Genomic DNA, 21,667 nt, shown 5'->3' on the forward strand with positions numbered 1-21,667 from the left:
ATTACATTTCTCTCGAATACTTAAAGCTGATTTAAAAGGTCAAAACAAAAGTGGATAAAACCAACAGTAACACACGTGTAGTACTAAACCACAAATGACAGACAAGTCGATTGAGCGGGAACAAAGCGGTCATTATTTTAATAGGGAAAAGCGAGGTAAGTCGACCTAAAACTGCACAGTTTGAATTTCTATTGCCGTAACTACTAGTATATCTCAACATATATCATCAGTTTTCAATTTTGGAGTTAAAACATTTGTGATATGTCAACATATAATGTTTTTCCCTATATTTTTTAATGAGAATAGTGATATATTTTTACATATACCTTTATTCACAATCATATTTTACCAATAACTTTTGATATATTTGCACTTGTATCACTATTCACAAATATTAATCATAAAATTATATAGGGAAGACTATTATAACTAGACTTATTTCAGTTTTCTCTATAATTTTTTTTCCTGTCTGGCAGATGGAGGCAAAACAAATAGTACTAGAATAATTGATGGATTCGACCGTTACTTGATGGAAATTCATTTTATGTAACAATAAAACACTGAAAACTTTGTTTTCAAAACTTCCACAAATTTTTATTTTAACTTCTTATCACTACAGCTGTTTCGGCTGATTGCCTTTCTCAAGTGATCTGTTTTTGGCATGGGTTAACACTTTATAGTCTCTAATGAAATAAGTTGAGGAGGGGAGAACTGTTTGTCTCAAGCTGGTCATTCAGAATTATATCTGTGTTTTTTAATTTGTTGATTTCCATAGATTCTAACAAAGATAGCTTAAGGCCTTTATTTTGAATGTGTTTAAAATTCGAATTGCATGTGTTTAAAATTCGAAATACGAATTTAAAATTCTACACATTCAAAATAAAGGCCTTAAGCTATCTTTGTTAGAATCTATGGAAATCAACAAATTAAAAAACACAGATATAATTCTGAATGACCAGCTTGAGACAAACAGTTCTCCCCTCCTCAACTTATTTCATTAGAGACTATAAAGTGTTAACCCATGCCAAAAACAGATCACTTGAGAAAGGCAATCAGCCGAAACAGCTGTAGTGATAAGAAGTTAAAATAAAAATTTGTGGAAGTTTTGAAAACAAAGTTTTCAGTGTTTTATTGTTAGTACTAGAATATTTATAACATTTTTCACTATATTAAATGATATTAAAAATACTTGCTTGCCTATTAAATTGACTTATATCACTTCACCCTGTCAAAGATACATGCATTTGAAAGTGGTATCTATGTTTAATTCATTTTTTACATTTTTCGACTTATATCACTTTTCCCCAACACCCGCCATATTATGTTTGGATATTTGAATATCATTGGAAGCTATTCATATTAATTTACTTCTTAGAAAACTACAGTATTATGCACACTACTCCAAATTGTAATGTATACTTGTTTAATGAATACTGTCTAAAAATAAAAACTTTCATATAACCTCACTTTTTAATCAAAATGAAATAGGATTTTTTTAAAATGTAAGATTAAATATTGCTCACAAAAAATTTTATATCACTATTTAAAAAGAAATAGAACAAATAATTACTTACATCCCTAACTGCTTCAAACGGAAGTAATATAGATTGATGATCACGTTCTGTCTCAAAGTATAAAATTAAAGAAATGACCATTTTCTGGGCACAACTTCCTAAAGCTTTAGGCATTCTTGAAAATTTATAAAAATTGAAACGAAACAAATAAATAACCAACACGACCTAACCACAGAATATTGTTTTCTATTCTGTGACCTAACCTCCACTCTGCTTCTTCTTCTTCAGGTTCCTTCTCCTATCGGAGGTTGGAAATCATCATCGCTATTTTAATTTTATTGACCGCGCTTGTGAATAATTCTAATGAGCTGCAACCAAACCACTCTCTCAAATTTCTTAGCCATGATATTTTGCGTCGTCCTGGGTTTCTCTTCCCTTGTATCTTCTCTTGCATAATTAATCTAAGTAATACGTACTTCTCGCCCCTCATTATATGACCCAGATATTGAATCTTTCTAATTTTAACAGTTTTTATGACTTCACATTCTTTCTTCATTCTTTGTAACACCTCTATATTAGTTATTTTTCAGTCCACGATATTCTGTGGATTCTTCTGTAGCACCACATCTCAAAGGAGTTTAATTTTTTGATTTCAGACTGTTTTATTGTCCACGCTTTCATGCCGTATAGTAAAGTAGAAAAAACGTAACAACGTAGCATTCTTGTGCGGATCTCTAGATTAAGGTTACGGTTGCAAAGTAAGTTCTTCAATTTTATAAACGTGTTTCTTGCCATTTCTATTCTAGAAATGGCACCACTCTCCACTACAGAACAAATCACAATTATTTTCACTGCACTTTAAAATGCACTGGCAGTATTGCAATATTTTTCCAACCGATAATTCACTAAAAGTCACTAGATTTATTGGAATCTATAGGGAGAGGGGCATAGGGAGTTTGATGTATGGTTGGACATTTAAAAGTTACTAGAATGTCATAATTTCATTCTTATCGTTAAAAAAACTGTATGTGGAAGAATGAATTTGGGAACCAAAAACTAAGACAATTTTTTTAAACGCTTGGACGAATAACCAGTAACACTTCTTTTTCCAGTTAAATGACCGGTACCGAACATACAACCCTTATTATTTCCACTAGATGCCAACAAAAATATTTTTAATTATTTAATAAAATAGCTGAATCATCCTATTCAGTTATTTTCAATATTTCGAGCATTTTGTTAAGTCGTACATTGCCAACATCTTTTTCAAATAAATTGCACAGATCTATAATTTTGATTTATATGTTTGTATCAGTACTTGGATACTAAACAGAGCTTTTATCGTCCAAAGCTACTTACAAATCCAAATCACACAATGCTTTGTCTCCATTATTTCCTGCAACTTAAGTACTGTGTAACGTTATAGATGTCACATTTTTGTTATTTTCCTTCAATTAATTATTTTATTCCAATTTCTTTTGATTTTATTTATTTTTTAATTTTCTGTTTTGTTTTACTATCATCATTCTGGCTTTACAACCCTATGTGGGTCCATGCCTCCTCAAAAATTTTCCTCCAGTTTTCCCTATCCATTGACTTTCTCCGCCAAGCACGTATTCCGATATTTCCCATGTATTCATGGATGTTATCATGGAACCTTGTTCTAGGTCTTCCTCTTCTTCTCTGACCAATGGGTCTACCAAGGAGCATTTTCAATTGAAATGAACCCGGCTAGAGCAACTCTGCTAGAACACAGATGGCCTAGGTACATTCTAGCTGGGAGCATTTTGTTCCATATACATTACATGCCCTATCCATCTCAGACGTCCTATCTTAATATGTTTTACGATATCAGGTTTCTGGTTTACGAGTATTCTATTAAGTTTGAAGTTGTATCGTCTTCTCCACACTCCATTGTCATTCACTGCTCCATAAATTCGCGTTAGTACATTTCTTTCGAAACATACTAACATGTTTTCATTATTCTTTGTTAGAGTCCAGGTCTCTGAACCATATGTTAGGACTGGGCGTATTATTATTTTGTAGAGTTTTATTTTGTATTTCTCTATATAATTGTGGATTTAAGGAGGAGGTCGAGCCCAAAATACCATCTGTTAGGCGTGCAAATTCTGCAGTTTATCTCTGCGGTAGTATTATTTTCAGCGCTTCCAGGTATACATTCGTTTACTACTTCGATGACGTCGTTTTCTATAAAAAGTGGCCGTAGTATTTGTGGTTGCGTGCTTATTTTCATATGTTTCATTTTATTGGTGTTTATTATTAAACCCACTTTTGTAGCTGATTCTTTTAATGCTACCTACGCCTCTCGTACATTGTTTTCCGTTCTCCCAACAATATTGATATCATCAGCATAGGACAGGATTTGCATTGATTTATTATCCATATCTTGATCCATATATTGAACCAGTGGTTGTAATTTGTGACATACATATTACTTTTTCCAGAGCCAGATTAAACAGTATACAGGAGAGAGGGTCTCCCTGGCGCAGCCTGTTATTTGTTTTAAAAGGTTCAGACAGGTCCCCCTGAATTCGTATTCTAGCTCTTTCATTGCTGTGAACATTTCTTTCTATTCACAGAGTCGTAGGCTGCTTTGTAGTCTATAAATATGTGATGAGTATCAATGCTATATTCCAGTGTTTTTTCCAAAATTTGTTTCAGGGTTTTTTTCTAATGAATTATCGATTTACTCTGAAACCAGCCTGGTATTTTCCTGCTATTCTATATAATATGGTGCCATACGATGACAAAGTACTGTGGAAATTATTTTATACGCTGCATTTAGAAGCGTAATTCCTGTGTGGTTAGAGCATCCAGATATCTCTTTTTTTGTGTATGATGCAAAGTATTCCAATATCATTGGGGAGGGATTTCTTCGTCCATATTTCTTTTATACGCTGCTGTAATGCCAATATGGTATCATGACCACCTTCTTTATATAGTTTAGCTGGGAGATTATCTATTCCGGGTGATGTGTTTCGGGCTAGTTTTGTAACTGCATCTTTAACTTCAAGAATCGTTGTTGGTTCCTCTTCCCTCTCGTATGTTCCCCTTACCTCCTGTCTTTCGTCTTCTAGGTTTTCTTGTTTTCCTCTATTAAGTGTCCGGTTAAAGTATTTCACCCATCTATTCAAAACATCTTTCTTTGTTTTACTATTTTCTTTTAAAAATTTCCAATCAATTTTCCCAAATTTTCAATCAACCAAATCAATTATATCAACTATCAACTTTCACTTCAAAATAAGAGAACTAGAAGTATTTTTACTGAAACTTTTATCTATTTAAGGTAGAATTTTAGTTCATAAATCCATTTTACTGTTAAATATCATTTTGATGTAAGTTTAATAATTAATAATTATGTTTAATATTCTACCAGTATTCAGCCTTTTTTTATAATTCCATGTTAATATTTTATATATATATATATATATATATATATATATATATATATATATATATATATATATATATATATATATATATATATATATATATAAGCGGAGATCCTACAGCTTCTGCCGCTTCCCGCATTTCGATCGCCATCTTCTTCTATCTCTCCAGGTGTCTTCATCAATGGCTCTGTCTTTCATGGTTTCCATAACACCTTGTATCCAAGACTTGGCTGGTCTTCCTCGTTTCCTTCTATTACCTGGATTGTATTCCATAGCTCTTTTTGGCCATCTGTTGTCGTCCATCCTTTGTACGTGTCCATATCATATTAACTGTCTAGTTTCTATTCTTTCAGAAGTTGTATGTACTCTATCTGTTTTTCTTCTAATTTCAGAATTAGGTATACGTTCTATTCTTGATATACGGCAAGCTCTTCTCAGGTAGTCCATTTCAACCGTGTCAACTTTTTTCTTTCGTTTTACTGTCATTTGCCAACATTCTGCTCCCTATGTAAGAATGGGCTCTACAATTACTTTGTAGATAGTCATTTTAGTTCTCATAGTAGCTTTGTTGGACCTAAGTATCGGATTTAGAATTTGAACACTCTTCCTGTCTTGTTGCACTCTCTAGTCTATATCTCGTTCCATTGATCCTTTACTGCAGATAATACTTCCCAAATATTTGTATTCGTAGCACCTTTTCATTTGTCTAATTTCCAAATCCGGGTCTTCGTCTTCACTGCCTATTCGCATATATTCTGTTTTAGACATATTCATACTCATCCCCCATTTTTCGTATTCATCTTTGAGCTTTCTAAGCATATAATCTGCATCTTCTTCACAGCTTGCAATTAGTACTTGATCATCTGCACAGAACAGCGTTGTCAGATAATGGTTGTTAAGCTTCAACCCCATTCCCGCACATTTTTGTCTCCACTGGTGCAGTGCTTCTTGGATATATATTTTGAATAGGGTGGGGGAAAGACAACATCCTTGTCTCAAGCCTTTCGTTACTGTAAATACCCTTGAGAAAGTATTTCCTGTTTTTACAGTGCTTTGAAGACATTTATAGATGTTCAGTATTGCTTTTAGATATGTTTTACTAAGGTCCGTTTTCGTCAAAACATTAAATAAGAGTTTTAAAGGAACTGTATCATAAGCCTTCTCCAGATTTATAAATACCAGATGCGTAGGGAGGTTTCGAGCTGTTCGTTTTTCAATTACTTGTTGAAGGGTAAATGTGTTGTCCACGCACGATCTTTCTGCTCTGAAGCCGCTTTGTTCTTCAATTTCTTTATACTCCTCTTCTATTCTTCTTTTCAATATTCGACCATATAACCTTCCCAGCGAGCTAGTTACACTAATGCCTCTATAATTTCCACATTTTCTTCTGTCTCCCTTTTTATAAATGGGGCTAATATGGGCCAAATTCCATTCGTCTGAAATCGTTTGGCCTTCAATTAAGCATTTATTAAAAATATTCACTAATCTTCCAAAAGAGCATCCGGTCCATGTTTCACCAACTCGATGGGAATGTCTCCAGGCCCGGGTGTTTTTCCATTTTTCATTTGTTTCAATTCTTTTTTCAGTTCTTCTTTGTTTATCTTATGCACCTCTGAGTTTTCTGTCATTGAGATATGGTCAGGTCTTTCCATAAATTCGTGCCTACTTTCTGTTAATAGCGTTTCGTAATATTTTTCCATAATATTTTTTATCATAACCTATAACCTCTCTAAGCCATGCTTTATTTAGATTCGATAAATATGATTAATTAGTATAATCTTTTATTTGTCCCTGTCAATTTTTTTATTGTTCAGATGTGCATTTAAGATAAGACGTACATATACCTGAGAAGGAGCTAATCGAAGCCGCAACAATAAAAGGATAGGAGAGGATAGGAGAAAAGTAAAAATTGGAACTGTGGGAGAATATTAAGAAATAATAAAGCATATTTATTATAAAGAAAACTTACAAAAATAAAATATTTGATAACAGTCAAAAATTAAATAAATCTCTATCCATTAAATTCATAGTTTTTCGTTGAATCGACGAAGCTTTCAAATCGCTTCTCCCGTTCGATTTTCGTTCGCTTCCTCCGTCAACTAATTAACTAAAGTTTGTATTGGTTTCTTTGCTAATAGAAAGACCATCGTATAAGAAGACATAAACTACACACCACTTCTTGTATACACATCCAAGTTCGACGGCCATACTTAATCTCACTTATCTCTCGTTTCGATCGACTTATAAGTCCTCTCCTACAACTCTGCCGGTGCTAAATGGCTACCTTGGTAGCTAAATATACGTTACCGATAGAACAGCATATAGACCTTATAATCATTGTTCAGTTCTTACAGAAGTTAGAAAACGGAGGGAGAAATTACTAACCACTGTATAGCGGACCGTAAAAATGTTTGATACATGTCGGATCAAAATTAGAAACGCCAGATCCGGCTTGGACATCAAAACACCGATTAAAACTGTTCAAAGAAAACGAAATTTGAGGAAACAAGAGAAAATAACTATTTTGTTGTAACAAATATAATACTTAGATATGTGTGGTTGATGATAATATACGTAATTTGAAGTTATTTTAGTTTTTTGCACGTTTACTCACTGATTGCTTTGGAATAGAGACTGATTTGTTAACATATATTAAAAGTAATAAAAATTGATAATTGTACTTAAATAAGATAGGTTATGAAACGAAGGTAGTTCAATAACGAGTATTCTTGTCTATGACAACAATCTTTTTCTTAGGGTGATTGTCCGATCCGAACGTTGGCGATCATGACTTTTTTGGTCTAAATAAAGCTTCCCTCGTACCAACGGCGTTTACAAATCCAAACTCATTGGGCGCAATTTGTTCCTCGCATTTCCGGTAAATTCTTTTGTGGATGACTTTTAAAAAGAGCTTCAACAGTTGGCTCATTAGGCTTATCGTCCTATAGTCTTTTCAAACTTTTGCTCCTGGTTTTTTGTAAAATGGTGCGAACTCCGATTTGAGCCACTCTACTGGTATTTATCCTACCTTGTATATGTCATTAAATATTTCAGTTATTATTTTTATTTGTTCTGCATCTAATAGCTTCAGCAGTTCGACAGGAATTTCGTCAAGTCCCGGTGTCTTTCCATCTTTCATTTGTCTTACGGCTGCCGTTATTTCTTCTGGTAAGATTTCGGGACCTAAATTTTCTTCAATGATGGGTTCTTGTATTGTTCTAAGGTCTGGGAAAAGTTTCTCCAAGGTTATGGCAAGATTGCCTTCATCGTCTGTTATGTTTCCGTAATTGCGTTCTCGAAACTTTTCAGCTATTTCCTTCACCTTTCGATGGACATTGAAGTTATCATATCGACTCTGATACGCCTCTATTGCTTGATACTGTTCTCTACTCTTTTATATTCTTGGAGATTTTCTTTGTTTTTTTTCTCTGATCCATAGGTTTAAGGTCATCCACGATTTTCGTTTCCCTGTATCTTTTTTCAGGTGTTGTTCTTTTAATTCTCTCACTGTTTCCTGTATGATAGTGAGACTTTCCTCTATAGTTCCTACATTTCTGCATTTTAGCACCTTTGTATTGAGGTTTTCACTCACCTTCAGTTGAACATTGGAATCTTGCAGTATTCAAACATCATACTTCTCCATCGACTTACTTGTAACCTTCTTCATTCTGACTTTAAAATTACCTACAACTGGTACATGATCAGAATTTATGTCTGCCCCCGGGTATGTTTTAACAGATGTACAGCTGTTCCTATAACTCTTATTTACTAGTATGTAATTAATCTGATTTCTCACGTTCCTTTCCACAAAATCCCGTGGAGATTTCCAGGTGTACAATTTCCTTGGATGTAGCTTAAACCAGGTGTTCATTGTTACTAATTACATTACATTACATTATTATCCGACAACAATAATAGCTTGTTAATAAGGAGGAATGCTTTGTATTAGGTTTTTAAATCACATTCTGTAAAAGACTATCTAATTGCTGCACCAGAGAGTCGCGAAGATTTCCAGAATTTCTGGAGGTCGGCACATATTCTCGTAAACATTTAACCCTCAACTGGCGTGGTGAATATTGTGTGCGTAAACGGTATTCTAACGTTCCTGGGACGGCGTATGTAGGCCTAACAATTAAAAACATACATTATTGAAAAAGAAAAGCTAGTTTTTTATTTTTAGTACATTATGTTAAATATTATTAACCATTGTATATAAAAACTTTAGGACAAAAAATTTCTGTTAAAATATATTTTCTGAAAATATCGTTACCGGCAATTTTACCCGCAATATTTTCTACTGATATGAAAGTTTGTTGCCTGGCAATTTTTGCAAATTAAATTTTGACAGTTAAATCACGAGACGTCAGTCGGGTGATTTTGTCAAAATTTCATAAGCTAAAATTGCCAAAAAGCAACAAACTTGAATAAAACCAGAAGAAAATTTTGCCGGTAAATATTTTTTGCTCGAATGATATTCGACAAGACTATTTCACGAGGCAGTTAATGCACCATATCAACGAAACATAATCTTTTTTTGTTTGTTAACAATATTAAATGTACAATTATTATAAGCTATAGTAGTTTGTCCATTCTTTTCTACCAAAGCATGATTTTGTGTATTAATGACCTGTAGTATCTGTGAACTCGGAAGTCCAGCTTCATTTGTTGTTCTGAGATTTTCTGAGAACTTCCAAACTGAATTTAGCTGCAGATATGGTTTTAGAGAGCTTGCGTTTGAGTGACCCGTTAATTGAATTAACTCCTGTTCAGAAAAAATCTTGCTTGAACAAGGCTGATACAGCTGAACGATGAGAATGGTCCCTTATTGTATGTTTTTAATATTTATTCCAATTTTTCAGCTGACATTTTTTTCCTCTTAGATGCGGTGTTGATTCCAAGTAGACAGTTTTTAAACCAAGATCCATCCTTCCAGTTGGGGTGAAAGGTAAAAAAAACTGTCTGATAAAATCTTTGGTTCCCTTGAATCTAACTGGGCATAAATTTTCGTTTGATGAATTTCTTACCAGCCATTTGCTGCTTGCCAAACTTTTCCAACGGCCTTGATTTGTTTTGGAAAAAATGCTTCAGTTCAGCTCCTAAATTCTCCCATAACATCAAATTCCTTCTGGAAAAAGTGAATTTTGCAGTTTACGACCTCATTGCCTCTCCAAGCAAGTTCAAATGAGCAAAGGTGAAAAAACTTTTTTTGTGCTTCATTAGGAGTTTCCTCGTCGTAGCTTTGGATGATTTTTAATAGTTTTTCGATAGATAATACTTTTGAACTGAGTTTTCTTTTTTCTTGATCACTTTCGTGACTGATCAATTTTGTCGCTGAAAAATCACCGGCAGGAAGGAGTTGTGTCAGTAGGAAACGTGGTGTTGCTATGACTTTTTATCTGTTAAAAATAGTCTAGTGAAATAGTCATGAAAAAAACACGAACACATATTACTTGAGATAAATCAATAATAATTAGAAAAGTTAGTCAAAATTCATATATACAAAATGTTAAATGACAAATAAACATAAAAATGCTACTTGGCAAACTTTTCTCCCCTAAGACACGACCGATTGACATTCGAAGTTCATGTGGTAGTCTCATATTATGAAACCGTTCTCTCATATGTGGTTCAATCAACTGTTTAGCAACAATATTTATGAATTCCATCAAAGTAAGAAGTTCTCTATCACCATGTGATCGGTGTAAAAGAAATGAATTTGTTGTAGTCATGTCATGAATTCGGAAAAAGATTGCCATTGTCTAACGACGGACTCGGCGAATTAAAAAATAAACATCTGTAATCCATTGAATCAACACCACCTTTGTTGTTGTTTTAAAATACATTTATTTCATCTTTCTCAGTAGGCGGATCTGTTTCTATCGCATAATGAGCGGAACAAAGAAATAAAACTGCCTTGTTTTTCTTCGGCACGTGTGAAAGAATTGTATAATTTTTAGTAAATCCATAAAGTGAAGGACTCACGTTTCTATTACGTGACGGTAAAAATTTATTAAGAACTTGTCTTTTATTTGTTTTAATTGTTTCTACAAGAGTGAGACCGTCAGTTCTAAAAGTTTGTGCTAATTCCATTGATGTATATCATTTATCTGTAGTAACGTTACGGTTACTGCCAAATACTGGTTTGCACAATCTAATAACAGCTTGGATAGGTATACCAATATTTTTTCTGCTTCAGAGAGTCCAATACTATCACTACCCTTCATCATCATCATCATCAATCAGCCCTAAGTTGTCCATTGTTGAACATAGGCCTCCTCTAGACTTTTCCATCTGCTTCTGTTCTGCGCCTCTGCTATCCAATTAGTCACGATTCTTTTGAGGTCGTCGGTTCGGTCATCGAGTTGGGGGTCTTCCTCGGCTTCGCTTGTCAGTCCGTGGTCTCCACTCAAGCAATTTTTTTGTCCAACTGTCGTCTTTCATTCTTGCAACATGTCCTGCCCATCTCCATTTTTTCCTTGTAATATGTTCGATAATGTCTTCCACTCCAGTTCGTCTACGAACTTCCTCGTTTCTTATTCTTTTTCTTAAGCTTATTCCAAGCATTGATCTCTCCATCTTTCGTTGTGTCCTTCTCAATTTTTCGGCTGATGTTTTTGTGAGAGTTAAGGTTTCTGCTCCGTATGTGAGGACTGGTAGAACGCACTGGTTAAAAGCTTTTCTTTTTAAATGGATCGGTATATTTGTTTTAAATAGGTCTCTCATTTTTCCGAATGCAGCCCAACCCAGACTTATTCTTCTGAGTAGCTCGCATGTTTGGTTATCTCGCGTTAACCTTATTTCGTGACCCAAATACACATATTTTTCCACAAATTCTATGGGCGACTTCTCGATTTCTATTAGCTCATTGGGGACGAGATTGGTCATCATTTTTGTTTTTCCATAGTTTATTTTTAAACTACCCTAACCACAATATAAATATGTGTTAGAAATATAACACATTCTGGCGTTGGCAAGACAGTGCAAGTTTAATCCATATTTAGCCTGTTCTGATGGCTTACACATTTTAAAGCAACAATGGCCACGAAATGATACTAACATATAACCAACAGTTGTGTGAAGACCCTAAAGAAAATGAGGTTTGTGAGCTTTGGTTAAATTTTTGAACTTATTCCGTTATTTCAGTAACTGGATCGTTTTTTTTTTCGTTCTTGTCTTGATCTATCATAGAAAAGACTTGATAATTCCTCTTTTGATCCTTAAGTTGTAGTTTAAGCGATACTTAAATATCTGTTGGGTTGGTTTTCTGTAAACTTTGATTGCATATGTAACTAAGACATTCAGAAAAAGAAAGTGTTTTATTTTTCATGGTGAATTTACAATTGACTTCCTTTTCTGGAATTGTTAATCACAAAACAAAGGAAATAGGATATGCAGAAAAAGTTTACAGAAAACTAACCCAAACCAACAGTAATTTAAATTACTACAATTAGAGAGATTAGAGATTACCACAATCCAATAAAGACCGAAACAGCTGCTCCAATCAAAATGCATTTAAACATAAACAAATGCATAATGAACATATAAATAATGCAGAAACACACAAAATAGTCGGATTTGATATACCGAGAACACAAAATCCAACCTTAGATTTTTTCAGCAAAAAGCATTGCTGTTGCTGGCAATACTGTGGCCAAGTAAGTCAATTTTGAAAAGATTTAAATCTCTTCAACAACTTTGGTTGTTATACTCTTCCCACACAATCCTTAAATAATCTTTTTTGAAAAATATTCGCCCCCTCAACCCAACCCCTAATAATACTTACCAATTTTAGTACTAGACTAGTACCAGTTTATAGTTATAACAAAAACACTATTTGAACATTTATATTTTTTATTGAAAATTAAGAACGAAATCAAAACATAGGCACAAAAATGAAAAGGGATATTTTTTTATGTAACTGGTTGGTTAATGTGAGGGATATGCTTGCTTTTTTTGAGGACAGCTTATAAAACCGGGGCTCCAGTTTATAAATTATAACTCTCATTTCTTTTTTTAAGTTTATGTGTAACCTATAATTGTTTTTAATTATTCCAACTGCAAAAAAGCCCGTTTCGCACAAGTACAAAGTCGCAAATGGTAATAAAACCTTTAATGCAGCAGTGCTGACTGCACAATATTCATGAGAAAGTGAGCTCCAGGATTCAAACAATTTGTCCTTGTCGTATTGAAGCTTTAGGCTGGAATCACAGGACAATTCTGTCAGTTGTTCTTCTTCCTCTGTCGAAAGTGTTGATGACGTGGATGATAGGAAAGGGTTTCTGACCCAGTCATATTGCTCCATATCTTTGGGAAAATATTTCTGGTGATCGCTCAACGATAACATGGGTTGTGTAAACATATTTTTTTAAGAGGGATCAAAGTTTTCTATCGATTTTTCTTGTAGAATACCTTGTAAAGAACGGAAACCATCAATTTCTTGAGCTTTTGCCTAAATTTTATCTGCCAATTGCAGGATATAAGTATTGTTTCCCTGCAAAGACTTGTTAAGATCATTTAACTCGTTAAATATGTCACAGAGGTATGTTAGTTTTATTATAAACTGAATGAATAAAGTTTTGCGCATTATCATGTGGTTCTATATGTCTATACGTGTAAAATTCATTTCTTAATTCGTACACACGTGCGAGTGCTAATTTAATATATTTTACAACTTCAGGTTCCCCAAAACTTCTATATAACTCAAAGTTGTAGCGCCTACGCCACAAACCCTGTTCTTAGATTCCTCCATATGGGTAGGACATGTAATTAGGCGAGATGAAGATGCAACGATCAGAAAAATTTTCGACCGAAGAGGACCAGTGGGAAGACGAGCCAGAGGAAGACCAAAACTTAGGTATCAAGATAACATAGAGGATCATCTAAAATCCATCGGAGTTAAAGCATGGAGAAGAGTTGCCAGAGACAGGGGCGAATGGAAGATTGTTCTGAAGAAGGCTTTGGCTCATCACGAGCTGTAATGCCACTGATGATGATGATGACACACGTGCGAGTACGTTGCCTTTAGACAGCCAACGAAAGTTGTAATAATAAATTAAAGAGGTGCGCTCGGCCTTCATTTATTCACAAAGTTTATGGAAAGTATATCCATCACAACACTTAATTCAGGTGTAACGTTCTTTGCTGCTAATGCCTTTCTATTTATAATACAATGTATCCATTTTACACCTGAGGCAACGCACAGTTTGGGAAGCCCTGAGTTTTACGTTTGCCCAATACTGGGAAAAAGAGAACTTACACGAGAGACAAGGATAACAATATATAATACAATAGTGATACCTGTTGGGATCTATGCAAGTGAAAACTGAAAAATTGTGAATAAACATAAGAGCAAGATAAATGCAATGGAGATGAGACATCTAAAAAGGATGGTAGGAAAGACGAATTGGGATAGATTAAACAAAGAGACTATAGGGAGAATGACCAACCAAGAACCCATAATAAATAAAATAGCAAAGAGACAAATGAACTGGTATGGGCATCTAAGGAGGATTCAACAGAATTACAAGAAAAGTCTATGAGGCAAAGAACATCGTAAAACTAAAAAGAGCCAGACCAAGAAAAAAATCGATATAGCAAGTTAAACAAAAATCACTCGAGGAATTGAAAATAATTGCAGGAAATAAAAAATAATGAAAGAGATGGTTAAATGGAGATAAAGCCCAAATCCGACATTCTGATAGGATAAAAGGAAGGGTGTAGCATTTGAGAATCCCCTCGTATATGTATTAAATTGAAATCCCCTCATTTATGCATCATAATAACGAAGAATTTTATCCATAGTTCGTATTTTTTAAGTTAAAATACCCGAAATATATTTCAATTCCTTCTGAGGTCGGCTCGAGTTAATATAAACCATCTTAGAGTTGTTTATTTATTTCGCAGCTGCGTATGTTCCTTGATATTTCTTTGTTCAAACCGCCCGATTCTGCGTTTCAAATAAATATTCCAGTTTATACGTTTTGTTTATACCAAGATTGTGCGAATGAATTTTAAAGATAATTTCATGACTTTCGTTGGAGCCGCGGTGAAGAGCGGTGGTCTTCAGCGTTATGTCCAAATTTTACGTCAAATTTGAAATGTTCCTCGTTGTTCGGCTTTTTTTATGAAAAATATGTAAAATATAGTAGCAGTTTAATGGTTCAGTTACAGTTTTAAGTGAGTTTTGAAATGTTGCCATTGTATCCAGTTGTACCTTTTCCTGTTTTTAAGAAGCCAAGTCCAGTTTAGTTTCCAAGATTTGTGTTCCAGTGACCCAATTTCCTTTTTGTTCGTGTGTCAGAGATTCCCAGTCATTGTTGAGTTTTTAAGAAGTCCAGTTTACAGCTCAAGTGTAATTTTTGTGAAACTTAGGTAACTTTTTAGTGTTTGTTTTTTTTTTATATTGATTTGTTTTGTTTTTAAAAAAAAGGTTAACCTTCATGCAATTTTATAGGTTTTGTAGCGACAGAATTTGTAAACAGATGACACATGTAAGTTTTTTTTTGTATTTTTGTATTTTGCGGCTATTGTTATTATATTTTTGTATTGTCTTATTTTTATAACTGTTTGTGGTGACACAAAAATAAATGTTAAATTTTGTTTCTTAACATTTGTTTATTTTTTTTAACTAACCCTTTTTTGAGTTTCATTTGAAAAAGATATGTTTTGCATTTCTTATAATTATTTCCCTAGTTACAACTAGTTGTTGTAATGGTTATAATTAGGAACCTCGAAGTGGTGCCCTTTTTAAAAAATTACTAGAGGTGTTTCCTGTTTCTTTTTGTTTTGTTTGTCCCAAGAGATTCATGACCTTTTGTTTCATATTTTTGTAGTTGCCCCAATCTGATCCCTTGTCGTTTACTTATCCACGACCCCAGCTCTCCTAACAAACCCTGAGTGCCGTTCGCACAAGTAGCGTTTATTTTTCTTGCCCTATCTTCACCCCCAGTAATTTCGATCCCCAATCTTCTACCCCTAATAGTAATACCCCATGTGGTAGGCAAAATAATATCGTTACAAGGGGAGGAAGAAAGAAAGAAAGAACAAGATTTTTGGCGTAAAAGTCGAAATGTCAAATTTTATTTAAAATGTTATTTTCATTACAATCAATTATGTCAAAATATAAACAGAATAGCTATTTATTTGATTTGAAGTATTTTTAATTGTAATTATACATATACTTTTTTTATGGTTACTTTTTACCGAACGAGTAAAATGCAGACATTTTTTCTTCCATTTTCTCAAATGTGGAGTTAGTTTTTCTCAAGTCGTTTGTGTAAATTCTTTAATATACTTTTATACCTTTGGTCAAGTCAATAACATTCCCTTTCAATAATATCTAAACAATTAACCTTTCAGATCAAATCGGCCCAATCGAAGTAATATGTACAGTGACAATATTATTTATATCCTGGCCCGGGGCAGTTTCTTTCCTAAATCCGGCACTGACAAAAACTGATAATAACTTGCAGACACTGAAGTTAGAGTGACACGAGGGCGGGCGAAAAAGAAGTTTATGTCTTGGAGGCCTATAATTAGAGGCCAATAAATAATATTGTCAGTGAAGCAGTAAATGAATCAAAGACGTTGAAAAAGCTGACATTGGCGTAGATTATATCAAACATCAAGATTTGTTGTGTTTTGGCTCAAGCAAGGTGATTTAAGAGCCAAGTTGTATTCAAATACCAGCGTTATACAATTGTTCATTTGTTGTTTGGTCAAGCACGATGGGTTTCAATTGTTTTGCGGAAAAATACAAAGTAATTAAATTTTCGAAAAGTACCTACCGTCTTATTTACCATGTAAGTATAAACAGTATCAATCTATTAATTGTAAATGGCACACAATTTTAGGTATTACTATTGTGATGAAAAGCTGATTTTAGCACGAAAATGACTTCACTTTTTCACGTGGTTCAGAATTTCGATGAGAATGGCGCACAATTGGCTATCTTCTAACTCAATACTAGAATTCAGGGCGGTTCTCGTAGTTGTATAGACCAGCGGTTCTCAACCACCGTGTCGCGACACACTGGTGTGTCGGAAGAACCTATCAGGTGTGTCGCGAGATTTACGAATACGATATTTTTATTTATATTTTTCTACTTGTTCTAATATACCAATCATGCATTCAACCATTTTGTTTAACTATTAGGTATATACCACGTTATACCAATCAATAAAGTGCCAATCTGTAATTGTTTGATGAAAAGACATTTGAAACAAAAGCATCAAAGCGTTTTCCAAAAACCGTACGAGTATTTTCAACATCTAGGTTGTTTCATTCAATCATCCTCAGTTATAATGGAAAAACGAATAAAACTCCCAGATAAGGCACTTTTAGCATCATATAAAGTTTCTGAATTGATTGCCAAAAAACAGAAAGCCCATACTATTGGTGAAGAGCTTATTTTACCGGCATGTAAAGAATTAGTTGCTACAATGTTAGGTCCGAAAGCTGTTGAACAAATATCAAAGGTACCTTTATCAAATGACACAGTCCATCGACGTATATTAGATATTTCAATCAATATTCAAAGTAATGTTAGGAAGGTATTGGCAAATACACAATTTGCTTTACAACTGGACGAAAGCACGGACATTTCGTGAAAGGCCCAATTGATATCTTTTGTAAGATTTGTGTACGGATCGGAAATTATTGAACAGTTCCGATTCTGTCGTGAATTGGAAAGAACAACCACTGGAACTGATATATTTTCTACTGTTGACACCTTCTTTCAGGATCACGGACCTAAGTGGACGAATTGTATTGCGATATGTACAGATGGTGCTGCTGCGGTGACGGGAAATGTCAAAGAATTTTTAAGTTAATTAAGTTAATTTAAGTTAATAAAGGACTTTTAAGTCAAAGGATTTTTAAATTAAAAACCAGTTAATAATAATTACTCATTCCTTTTTACATCGAGAAGCTCTGGTAGTAAAAACTACGGATGGACGCCAACTGGATGAAGTTATTCATACTGTTGTTTCTATGATCAACTATATCAAAACTCGTCCGGTGAAATCAAGGGTGTTTGAGAAACTTTGTAAAGACATGGGCGCAGATCATAAAATCTTGATATTTCATAGTAAAATTCGTTGGCTTTCGAAAGGAAAAATACTAAACAGAGTTTTAGAACTTAAAGACGAACTACTCGAATTTTTTAAAACAGAAGATGGCCAAAGTGGTTTTTGTAAAAACCTTCTTTGGTGTGCTTTAAGCTTAATTCTTTGAATATGCAAGGACGAAAGGAAACCATAATATCATTAACTGATAAAATAGTTGCGTTCTTTAAAAAACTTACATTCTGGAACTCGGTTATAGAAAAAAACGATTTGACTGTTTTTCCCGTAACCTCTATAACTTTAATTAATTTGAAATCTGAAGAACAAACTCTACTAAAGGAGAGGATGAAAGAGCACTTATGTAAGTTGCAAGAAGGGATAATTAAATACTTTCCCTCTGTCTTGAGTGCTAACTGTGAATGGTTAATTTCATTTGACGAGACCAACGTAAGAAAAGCAGACTTAATCAGTTCTGAAAAGGAACATATCATTGAAGAGTATTCTGACACAGTTTTAAAATCAAAATTTAGAGAAGTAGCTTCGGATGTTATTTGGATTTCAGTTAAGAATGAATACCCATAATTTGCAAAGAAAGCAGTATCACTTTTACTGCCGTTTTCGACCTCGTACTTATGTGAATCTGCATTTTCTGCGATTAAATATATAAAATCTAGCTACCGGTCTCGACTACTTGATGTGGACAGCGAGATGAGAGTGTGTCTGTCTACAATTCGTCCTCTGATAGATATACTTTGCAAAAGTCATCAGGGTCAAATTTCACACTAATTTTATGTATTCTTTCTGTTTTGTTTTTTGCTTGTTATGTTCTTAGGAAATAAAAAATAATATGTTTAAAATATTCATCTGCACATCTGCGTCCCTGAGTAAAAAAGGTTGAGAACTGCTGGTATAGACCACATTTTTATAAAAACTAAGTTTTGTATCAATCATAATGGTTTCTTAGCTGTTCTGGATCTCTTCGTGACTGATCATATAGTAACATTTGTAAGTTTTTCTTAAAAAAAAATTGAATGCAAAACTAAGTTTAGGAAAATAATTAATTACGATGATTTAAAAAGAGATATTAGTTTTCAAAATTGGGATCACTGTTCTGATATGAATAGCCCTAATTATTTCTTAAATAATTTTACCGACACCCTCATTTCATTAATCAATAAAAGTACCAAAGAAATAAAGAAAAAATATGTGAGGTTAAGCGAAATATCTGGATGATGGACGTAGTAAAATCGGTTAATAAAAAAAATGAACTTTACAGAAAATTTATGAACAACCCAGATGACCTAACATTAAAAAAAAGAATACACAATTTACAAAAATAAAATAAATAAGCTAATTATTGAGGTAAAAAAAATATTTTCGCACGGAAATTACAAAAGATAAAGGTCGGTGGAATACTATTGTCGGTGGAAATTGGATGATATTAGCAGAAAAACTAAAATTAATTCCGTTTTAAATTAAAATAATGAGGTAATCACTGATAGTCAGAAGATTAGCAATATTTTTAATGATTATTTTTCTACTGTATGGTATACACGTGCTAAAAATAAATACCCTCTTTTGCTGATCCTCCAAAAACTGTACGTTTTTTTCTAAAACCCGTTACGAAGTCAGAAGTTCAGAGTATTATTGATTCCGTAAAACCAAAATATACTATAAACTATAAAAATTAACAAAGAAAACCAAACAGCAGAGATAAAAAGACCAGTTGGACTGGCATGGGCGGCATTTGGCAAACTAAACTTAAACAAAAGATATCCACAGCATCTTAAGACCAAAGTATACAATCAATGCGTCCTTCCTGTTCTCACTTATGGTTCCCAAAAGTGGACATTTACAAAAGCAAACATGGACAAAATCATAAAAACCCAAAGAGCAATGGAAAAACATAAGACTAATGGATGAAAAAAGAAACGAGTGGATAAGAGAGAAAACAAAAGTGAGGGATATTAGACAAGAAGTTGCAAAATTGAAATGGAGATTTGCCGGACACAATATAAGACAAAAAGAAGACCGATGGAACAAAATTCTTATAAGTTGGAGACTGTGGGAATATAAACGAAATAGAGGAAGGCCCCAAATGAGATGGGCAGATGATATCAAGAAGCAAGTGGGCTTTAGGTAGATGACTGTAGCGACAGACAGACAAGAATGGAAAAGGATTGGGGAGGCCTATGTCCAAAGATGGACCGAAGAAAGCTAATTAGATAAAAAACCAAAATAATCTCCTGGCATAGACAACATTTCCGCCGATCTGTTAAAGATCTAATTATGTTGTTGATCCGATAACTTATTAAATAAATAAAATATTTGAATATGGTACATGTCCTGATCATTTTAAAAAAGCTGTAATTACACCTATATTTAATAAAGGTAATACAAACTTGGTGCAAAAGTATCGTGCTATATCACTTATTACCAGCCTTGCAAAAATCTTTGAAAAGGCCTTAGCCGAACGAATAAATCAATATCTTACAAAGTTTAACCTGCTGGCTTCAAATAAATTTAGTTTTAAGAAGGAATGTTCCACTTCAGATGCTATAACTTCCGCTACTGATTATTTATATCAGATGCAAGATAATAGCCTACTTTAGCGATATTTTTGGATCTAGCTAAGGAATTTAAAACTATTTGTCATCAGCAGTTGTTAGATGCTTTGGATGATCTTGGATTTAGAGGCATACCATACTTACTATTTCAAAGTTATTTAAAAAATAGATCGCAAATTGTCAAAGTTAATAACAAAGTAAGTGCTGAAAAAATCATTGAGTATGGTGTGCCTCAAGATAATGTTTTAGGTTCTTCACTGTTTTCAATAAATATAAATTATCTAGCAGCAATGAAATCACATATTTGTTTTGCTGACAATACTGTCATACTTTACACTAGTGATTCTTGGATAGAAAACAGAATTTTACATACTTTATTCCTAGAATATTTATAGTTATTATATTAGAAGTAAAGAAGAACCCGAGAAAAAGAACAAAAATATAAAGATCTCAGAAGAGAAGAGAAGTACATCCATCGAAGAAAAAAGAGAACTTATGAAAATAGAATATTGGAAGAACTTGAGGCATTAAAAAAGGAAAATCAAACAGGAAAATTTTATAAAAATCTACATATATTGACGAAAAGAATTTAAACCAAGTATCGGACTTTGTAAGGATAAGGAGGGGCATATACTCAATACAAAAGAAGAAGTATTGAAAAGGTAGGTGGAACACTATAAAGAACTACTTACTATCGAAGTAGAAGATCCAAATCAACTACCCCAGGAGCAAACAACAATACACCATTATAGCCTCCATCAATTCAGGAAGTACGGGATGCAATAAAACACCTAGAAAATAATAAATCTCCAGGAAGTGATGGTATACCCGCGGAACTTATTAAATGTGGAGGTGCTACTCTGACTAATCATATATATAAAATCATACTGAGAGCCTGGAATGAGGAACAAATCCCAGAAGAGTGGTGTATTGGGATCGTTTGCCCGTTACACAAAAAGGGCGATGAATTAGAATGCAGAAACTATAGGGGAATAACCGTCCTTAATACAGCATACAAAATATTTTCGAGTATTTTATATGGTCGCCTGAGTGCATATTCAGAGGAGCTTCTTGGCGAATATCAAAGTGGTTTTAGGCCTAGTCGATCA

Source organism: Diabrotica undecimpunctata, chromosome 5 (assembly GCF_040954645.1).
Source record: "Diabrotica undecimpunctata isolate CICGRU chromosome 5, icDiaUnde3, whole genome shotgun sequence".
Classification (NCBI taxonomy): Eukaryota; Metazoa; Arthropoda; class Insecta; order Coleoptera; family Chrysomelidae; genus Diabrotica; species Diabrotica undecimpunctata.